The sequence below is a fragment of the Vicugna pacos genome, chromosome 1 (assembly GCF_048564905.1).
Source record: "Vicugna pacos chromosome 1, VicPac4, whole genome shotgun sequence".
Classification (NCBI taxonomy): domain Eukaryota; kingdom Metazoa; phylum Chordata; class Mammalia; order Artiodactyla; family Camelidae; genus Vicugna; species Vicugna pacos.
The window spans coordinates 31,905,699-31,915,316 of record NC_132987.1 but is presented as its reverse complement, the minus strand read 5'-3'; the positions used below and the strand labels follow the sequence as shown (position 1 = coordinate 31,915,316).

The window sequence follows — 9,618 nt, the reverse complement described above, 5'->3', positions numbered from 1 at the left end:
CCTTTTCTTCAGAAGCCATCAGGAAAACTGCTATCTCCTCCTCTGGGATCCAGAGCTGTAAAGATGTAAGCCAGGGAGGCATCCAACCAGCTTTGTTTCAGGAAAGTATCCCTGTTGTCCTATGGACAGAATGATACCAACACAAATGAACAGGGATGAGAGATGACAAATAAGTTCTAAAGACATTGTCTGAGACTCTGGATTCAGCAGGGACAGAACTTTTTATTTTCCTCAGTTAATAAACTTCTCCCATTCCTTTCTCTCTTCTTCTTTCCATCTTATCTCTGCTTTTTATTTATTCACTTTTTTGTTACTGATTTTTCCTAAGCTTGTTTAAGAAAGGGCTCTGTCACTTATAACCGAAGGAGTTCTGACACAAACATTTACATTCCCTTGGATTTGGCAACCTGATCTTTGCAAGCAATCACTTGGCTTTTGCACGCCAAGCAAGTCTGGAATCTTTCTGGAGAAACTCTTGATTTAGAGGGCATGGACTTAGTCCTTTTCCCTCTATTTCTGGACATTTTTTGTCCTTATTGGCCAGAAAGTTCTTTCCTCCCTACCATGGAGAGAGTGAGTTCAGACATATATCATTTATTATTTATAGGCACTAAAATTTTTGAGAGCATTTTTAATGACATGGGAAAATACTTGTAATATATGACCTCAATTATTTAAGTACACAATAATAGCGAGTCAGAGAAAACTACTAAAAGGAAATTTATCAAAATATTACTGGTGGTTATATCTGAGCAATAAGATTATGGGTGATTTATATATCACATTTTCTAAGTTTATAAATGGATATGCAATTATTTTGTGATTAGAAAATAATGAGTTTGTAAAATAAACACATAAATTGTGGTACATTCATCCAAAGGACAATTTTGTAGTCATTAAAAAGAATGTTTTCAAGATATTTCAGGGACTAAAAAATGCTCATAATAGAGCAATTGGAAAGGTAGACAAAACTATATATGTCACTGATCTCAATTCTGTTAATTATAAATGTGCAAACTGATGCATAGGAAACAACTAGAGAAATTGCTTTAAAATATTAATAGATGTTATCTCTGAGCCATGAGATCAGGGTTCATTTTTGGTTTCTTCTTTAATATGTGTTTGTGTTTGCCAACTTTCAGAATCAGAATTATTTTATAATCATAATAAAACAGTAAAATGTTACTCCAGTGAAGAATAGGTTTGTGAAGGCCACTGGTCCTCACTCCCACCCCTTTGATGTGGGATACTCCATACCTTTTCTCCTTTTCTCCAGATCAGGGGCTGAAGTCCCCTCTGTCTGTGCTAAAGGAAGTAGTGTTGGGGGTCAATTTCTATTCTGGATGGAGACAGATCTTGTAATCTTTCACCAGGAAAGAATGTCTTCTTGCAGCCAAGTCTCCCCTGCTTTATCTTCCAATTTAGCTATACAACACACACACACACACACACACACACACACACACAGGCACGCATGCACACTTGTATGTTTATAAATAATTAAAACATAATTTCTCAGAAAAGGAGGTGCTAAAACATGTAGCAAAAGAAAAAGGAACATTTGCACAACATATTTTGAAGACAACCTAAATACTTTACATATATTTTGTCATTTAATCTTTTCAAAATCCCTCTGACAAAAGTATCATCGTTTCCCCCTGATTAATAGATTAGCAAAACAGTCTTAAGAGAGATGCAGTAAGTTCCCGAACTTCACACAACCAAGTAAGTGGTGGAAGTGGAATTTGACCCAAGGCAGTCTTATTCGAGCACCTGTGCTGTTAACCAATATGATAAACTGTGGTAGTGCACACCGTGATTTTCCGTTGAGAATCTGTGAAACCCTCGTAAAAGGCGGTCAGGGAAATGTTTCAGTTCCTTTTCTTTGTTAATGATCTGATTCGGCAGCATTTCTTGACATTCATCTGTATAAGAGTCATAACTGACGTACAACAAAATGAAGACTGCTTTGGATCAAGAATTTTAAAAATAATTATAGAAAAAGCTCAACCACTTGTACCTGATCAGCGCTCAGACTTTAAATACACAGTGTTCAGCAGTTGTGCATGTAATTTTAGACACTTCTGCTCCTGCCAGCTAGGCATAGATCTGGGCAGGAAAAAATGAGGAAGGAGACTCTACTGTGCTTGCTGTAATGCCCTGGCTACTTTTTCTGGTTCCCTCACTTTGTTCTGTGTGGCTGTGGTATGAAGCAGTTTAAAGATTACCTCAGTTTTTGTTGGTTAAATAGCAACACTAAGTTTAAGACTCATCTGAAAAAGTGGTCTCCATTTTACCAAAATTATTGCCAGTGTGGTATGACTTTTTGAGGCCTCTGATTGGAGCCACCACGGTTTTTACCCTTTGACTCTTTCAAATCTGCCTGAGTGGGCAAAGTTACCCCACACAGAGCAGGTCGGGGCGGTGGAGTCAAGGCAGTTGATTGGAGGGACTCGAAAAGAGAAACTTTCAAGAAGCTGAGGTGTTCAATGGTACTACTAAATGCTAAAGACAGGGTAAATGGTTAAAAGCTGAGGGGAAAAGGTTGGCTTTGGCAATTTAGTAGGCTGGTACCGGAGCAGATTTAGGAGAGAGGCAGAAGTATAATTCAGTGTAGTTAAGAATGAGTGGGTCGTGAGGAACTGGGTGAGTCTGAGCAGACTTCTTTCTTTGGCAGGGAAGAGCAAGTGGGAAGTTTACACATGTGAAAGAGTTGAAAGAAAGAGTGTGCATGTGTGTGCACGGATGTACATGCATGTGCGTGCAGGAAGTGAGAAAGCTGAGCAGGATTATAAGTTGAGCAGGAAGAGACACATCAATGCAAAAGAGGAAGAAGAACAACTACCATTATTCAGAGCTTGCTTTGTTCCAGCTGCCGTGCCAGGGCTTCATAGTGCTTCATTTAATGCACAGAGTAACCATGAGAAGAAAATGAGAATCAGAGAAGGTAGGTAATTTGTCTAAGATCACACAGCTATTATTTTGGCAGATTAAACAGACAGATCTTTCCTACTCTAGACACCTATAAGTTCTATGCATGGACGAGAAGGAAAAGCAGAAAGGATATTTAGTACAGAAAGGTCTTAGAGGAGGTGGCTGAAGTTGGAATTTAAAAAATATGGTTTAGTAAGACCAAGGGACATATTTTCCCCAGAGATAAAGAAAGAGGGAATCAGAAAATACTGTAAAAGGGATCAGAACTTAATTTTATTTTATTTCTTGGATAAAAATAGCCCAGGTAGCTGGTGTAGGAGTCCTGCAAGGTTCCTAGGAGACCATCTGTGATTCCATTGGGCTTACAGTGACAGAAGCGTACCCTCCTTTTTTAAAATCCCCATATTGTGTCTGGTTTTGATCATCCCCAAAATGATCTCAAATTGTATACTGTGCCCTTACATGACTGGGTACTCCTAGAGCTCTTTCTTTTACCTGGAATTCCCTTCCTCATCTATTTACCAGTGTGGAGATGGACACTACTAGTTAATTGGCAAACCAAGTGAAGTAAATACTGAGATTGAATGAATCCCATTCAAGAATTTGGTCTTATGATTTTTATCTACTTTATTAGATTACATTGGCTGGGGAGTGTGCAAAAGAAGAATTTTAAAATAAAGACTCCTAAAAGATGAGCAACAAATTACAACTGAGCTTTTCTATCATCTAAGCCCTTCCAGATGAAATTCATGACCTACTTTATCTTATATTCTGTTGCCATAGTGCTTGGGTTAAATGTGTAACTAAAGAAAATTGATTTCCAATGCAAATCTTAATTTTGATTGTGCCCTGCAGTGCTGAGTGGATGAGGAGTGTGTGATAAGTCTCACATTTAGAAGGTTCCAGGGGGAGTTTTGAGTGTTAAGTATTACGGCCTTTATAAGTGGATATTAAGATAATATATTTTCTGTAGATGTGTATCATTTCTTAAAGAAGTAAGTGACTTTATAAATATCCTTAGGCACAAAAGAAACAGGATCTTCTGTCTGCCTCAGAAACAGTCTCTGATTTATACAGGTCAATCGGTATTTCCTAAAAAGGGAAAACAATATTTATCTTGGAAAATAGAAGCTCCAAGCTCAAAGACAAATGCCTGTCCCTCAAATGTTTTAATGCCTCATGGTTTCAAAATCAATTCCACAGTAAAGTGCAAATTTAGAATTCTCAGGACCTTATCTATTATTGTATATCTATAAAATAACTCAGCTGGCAAACTTCTCCTGTCAATGGCAGAATATGTGTTTGGTGGGTGGGAGAAAGGGTCTGAAAAAGTCTAAGGACCAACATCCCCTCACATTCTCTACAAAAGGGCATGTTTCTTTCTGAATGGTTAGAAACCATTCTTTCTTTATTCATTACACCCATGATATTGTGATTTTAATAAGAAATATATATCTATTCTTCTTCCATTGTTTCTGCACTTTGCTCATAAAACCCATGGGGTTTCCTAAGTGTTGAGAGCAAATAGGGTGCCTTTTGTTATGTTAATGACATTACTTTTGGAAAGCCCCTATGTAACCTAAGGAAGGGGGCTGGTTGCCATAGGAACCAATCCTAATGAGAGGGTTGGACCTTTCAGTCTTACCCACCCCCGACCTCCTGGCAGGAGAGAAGCTGGAAGTTGGATCAATCACCAAAGCTCAATGATTCAATCAAACGTGCTTATATAATGGGGCCTTCATAGAAACCCAAAAGGACAAGGTTTGCAAAGTTTCCAGATTGGTGAAACAGAATGCTTTCATGTGCTGGGACCTAGAGTCCTAGAGTTCATGGAGACGGATGCTCCTGTGTTGGGAACTTTGACCTCTGGGTCTCTTCATCTCACTGTTCAATTCCTATTCTTTAATAAATTTGTAATAAATCGATAATTAATGAGTAAGCGGGTTTCCTGAGTTCCGTGAGCAGCTCTAGCAAATTAATTGAACCCTAGGAGAGACGCATGGGAACCTTCAGTTTATAGCCAGTCAGCCAGAAGAACAGGTGACAACCTGGACTTGCAATTGGCATGTGAAGTGGGGGCAGCCTTGTGGGACTGAGCCCTTAACCTGTGGGCTCTGCCCCTATCTCCATGTATATGGTGTTAGAATTGAGTTAAATTTTGGGGACATCTGGTCAGTGACTCAGGGAATTGAGTTAATCGCTCAGAGGTGTGGGAAAAAACACACACATCGTAACACCTTAATTTTTTCTTTATTGAATACATTTGTCTCCATAAATCTGGCAGTTTATGGTGTAGATTAAACCCCAAACATGTTGTGTTTGGCCTCCACCACATTTGTTGTTGATTCTGTCTGTCCATCTCAGTTTGAGTGCCTTTGGCAAGATGAGCTTTTCAGTTTTATTGATCCCACCGTCTTAAGCACTGTACCGGGCACAGTCTGCTCACTGTGGTTATAAAAGGAAAAAAACCTATTTCCTCCTACTCTACTCCTACCATTTCTGACACCAGACCTATGGGGTTTTCTACACTAAGCTAGTCTCTAATTTTCGGTGTCTTACAATTTAACTCAATTCAGACACTAACTACTGGAGTTAGCGCAGACCTCAGAGGTTAAGGGCTTCGTCCCACAAGACTGCCCCCTATTTCAGATGCCAATCTCAAGTCCCAGGTTGTCACCTGTGCTTCTGACCAACTGACTATAAATCAGGGGTTCCCACCATTCCCTCCTTGGGTTTGATCATTTGTGAGATTGGGCCAGAGAATTCAGGAGAGTGCTTTACTTATGATTACTGGTCTGTTACAAAGTTTACAACTCAGAAACAGCCAATGGAAGAGATGCATGGGGGCAAAGTATGTGGGAAGGTGCACAGAGCTACCAGGCACCCCACCCTCCCAGCCCCAGCCTAGAGGCCCTGAGAATCCCATTGTTTATAGGTTTTATGGGATTCCATTACACAAGTGTGACTGCTTTAAATCACTGCTTACTGATGATTAAGTCAATTTCCAGCCAGTCACCTTTTCCCCTTCCCTAGAGTAGTGGCAGGTGGGGTAGGGTGGTGTGGGATGGGGCTGGGCTGAAAGTTCCAACCCTCACGTGGTTAATTCCTCTGGCAACCAGCCCCAATTCTCCAAGAGCTAGCGCGTTAGCATAAACAGCTATGGTTGAAAGGGGCTAATTATGAAAAACCAGAGATGCTTAGTCTCACCTCTATTACTTAGGTGATTCCAAGGATTTTAGGAGGTCTTGTTAGGAAGTAGGGCAGAGACCAAATATACATTTCCTATTATGTCACAGGTAACTTGCCTGAATCTTGTATGCATTTGATCTTGTTACTTTTGCCTTAAACAGTTTAGGGGAGAGGTGATATCTAAATTGATAAATGATGCTGAGCAAAATTATTCATCTGTGTTTCCACTGGTTTGTAAATATGTTTACATTATTTACTTTACTGTATTTCATGTGTTTTGTTTTCATTTTGGGGTGTTTTTGCTTTATTGCAGGTGATGGGGGTCTCTTTCAGGCTTACAGAGGGAAATGAGGAAGCCCTGAGGCCTTATGAGCATTTCTCTAATCACCCTTTCTCTAATTTATGGCTGCTGGTGAGTATGGTGTGTACTTTCCACCTCTTCTTAGTCTGCCCTATTTCTGTATACCTCTGTTAACTGTGTCTCTTTCTGGGATTTTATATTCAAACTCCTTGAGACAGAGAATCCACTACAGAGAGCCCAGGCTTGCTCACTGAGGTTTGCTTATGAGTAAGGTGCAGGATCCTACCTGTCCAAGGACGTGCTGGCCAGAGCTGCTGTTTAACATGACTCTGTGTGGCAACTGGCACACAAAAAAATACCCTTGGCTGCTTGCCCAAAATAGGGCTTTGGAGGGGAGGGGTGCAGCACTTAGAATCCAAGACACCACTGGTATAGGGGAGACCAAAACTTATTTGTAGTTAAGAGCATACATCCTGGAGTCGTACTGCCTGGGGTTCGAATTGTAGCTTGATTTGACCATTTACTACCTGTGGGATCTTAGGTGAGTTACTGTAATAATCTGTGCCTCAGTTTCATCTGACAAATGGGGATAATAACTATCTCACAATGTTGCTGTAAGGATTAAACTAGATAATACATGTGAAGGGTCTAGCATAGAGCTGGACATAAAACAGAAAGACTCAATAAATGTTGGTTATTATAATCCTAATTATTCTAATTGTTATTTGGAAAATTCCAAAGGTATAGTACAGTGCTTTTCACGTAGCTTTTAAATCAATATTTGCTGAATGAATACAGGAACCAATGAATTAATCACACACGACTGCCTGAAGTATGTAGTTTGGCTGAGTAAATCGTCTCTCAGGTGGGACTTTAAAATACTTCACATAGAGTGTTTCACCTCTTATTTCAAAAAGTATGTGTTTCACCTCTTCTTTCAAAAATTATTTCCATAATGAGACTTACATTTCAAATGGGCTTTTTAACAGAGAGCTTCCTCCCACCCCCCAGCCCTGAGAGTAGTACCAGATGGTTCATTTGTTGTTCTGCATAAGGTCCCAGTGTAAAGCTAGCAGTGGTTTTTGTTATTGGCTAGGTAACTTGCAGTGTCTGCTACAGCAGGCTATATTAATTTTTAACTTGCCAGATTTTCTTCCACAAAGCCAATAGCAGTGGATGAGAGAAATTTGTTATCTACAGCAAAAAATATTACTGCTTTAAGTTTTTTCTCTTTCTCCTTTTTTCTTTTTTTTCATTCTGATAATGTGAAGTGATATAACAGAAATGCTACTCTTGAAATTCACAGATTAGAAACAGGCTGGTATGGAATCAAGTCCATCTATCTAGTTCCTCCATAGAGTTGAACTATACTGAAAGAGAAAATATATATCGTAGATCTTTGGATACAACCTGTTGCCTACCCTTCCTTTTGTTTTTTTAGCAGATTATTAGTTCTGCTTGTCCAATGTGCCATGACCATATATACCATATATAGATGATCCTTAGATCTTGCTGTTCTTCAAAAGGAACTTGATTGCATTTGTATAAAAAGACACTGCTCCAGTACTTCAAGTGTGCTACCACCTTCATGATCCTCACTGTTACATCACTCTATCATAAGCACTATTGCTTATCGTAGTTCTTTAACTTACCCAAACATTATAAATTCCTACTATTTTAGATTCCCTTCTATTTAAATTTACTATCTTTAGTTTTTATTCTTGGTTTACATAGTGTGTTAATTTTTATCTACTTAATGTTTCAAACTTTTATCTTTTTGTTTAAATCTTTTTCTCAGGTGTAATTCTTTTTCACTTCATCATTATTGTTTCTTATTTTCTTCCTCTTTTTCTTCTAGATATCTTGTTGATTTTTGTCCCTTTTGATCTTAAAGTTCTCTGATTTTATCCTTTATTTTCTTTTTATATCCTTGGTTTATAAACAGCAAGCAAGAAATATACAGAGACAGATCCAAAAGGTTTTGCCGATGAATTGGTCACATATGGAGAGGGAAAGGAAGAAATTAGTGTTGAAACCTAACATTTTAGCCCTAGCAAATGGGTGAAAAAGGATATGAATTACTACAGTAGGAAAAACAGGAGTATTTCATAAGAGAAATAAAAGTTTAAAAAACAAAAAGAGAGAGACATTAAATGCAGATTTTTAAAATACTTTTAGTTTTCTGAAAAATTCACTAGATGGTCTATTTTTTCACTCATTTGGCTGTGACTGGTGAAAACCTCTGGCTTTTGGGAATACTTGCTGTAGGTAATCAAAGGATTTATAATGCAGGAAAACTCATTGTGGTATCTATATAGAGAATAGGTTGAAAAAGCTTGAAGACAGAAAACTCCATTAGAATGGAAGCTGTGGAGGTCGATTACAATTTGGATAAGGTGGGAAAGACAGATCTACAAGTCTGTTGATAAGGAAGCTGGATGTTGAGAACCTTTCGTCTGATGTCAGTAGATGAGAGAAGCCTTTGTCAAGAGTGAAGTGGCTGAGCATTATTTTTTGAAGAAAAAGTGATAAATTGATGAGTTAAAAATGTTATCTAGTTATTTTACTGGGCATACTCAATTTTCTGAGCTTCAGAGGAAGCCTCTCTAGCCAACATATTGTTTTTACTTAGTATTATTTTCTTTAGCATGGCTTTGGAGGCCACATTATTTCAACAAAATCTTTAAATAAAAGTGGAGTAATTTGTAAATGTATTGGTCACATGTTAAATAATTTTTGTTCAACAATAAGACCATAAGTTACGTCTAAGTAAGAGCGCCTTCTTATTTTTCGTACAAAGTTACCCTGTTATTTTGTTGAAAAGAGCCGACTCCCCGAAGACCAGCATTATTGGTCTTTCACCCTCAAAGCTGTCCCCGTTTTGCATTTTGTGCTGCAAAATGGGGACAATGATGGGCATATCATAGGTTTTTTGAGGATCTTTAACGGAATGATGGATGTGTAAAGCCATACTTATCTTTCTCCTCTTCCTCTTCCAATGCCCCAGTTCTGGGTACACACAGAGCAGGCTAACCACTCGCTTCTTGAATGAATGACCGTCTATGACTCGGGGCGAGAAGAGCTTCTTAACTTTGGAACTTCAGTGACTTGGAAAGTAAGAGTCTTATCAGCATCTGTGAAGTGGAATGTCAATAAAGTTTTGTTTATTTTAAAACAGCACCCAGTAAACTACA

At 38.5% G+C, this 9,618-nt stretch overlaps 1 long non-coding RNA gene across 2 annotated transcripts; it reads left to right on the top strand.

Annotated features, from left to right (window-relative positions):
• The first annotated feature begins 2,618 nt into the window (after positions 1-2,618).
• LOC140696066 (uncharacterized) lies at positions 2,619-9,540 on the top strand. Of its 2 annotated transcripts, none has more exons than XR_012072062.1 (3): positions 2,619-2,947; positions 6,437-6,535; positions 9,432-9,540. It is a non-coding gene; the product is annotated as an uncharacterized lncRNA (long non-coding RNA). The 2 variants fall into 2 exon arrangements; XR_012072065.1 differs by lacking the exon at positions 9,432-9,540 and adding an exon at positions 8,370-8,508.
• Positions 9,541-9,618: the final 78 nt, after the last annotated feature.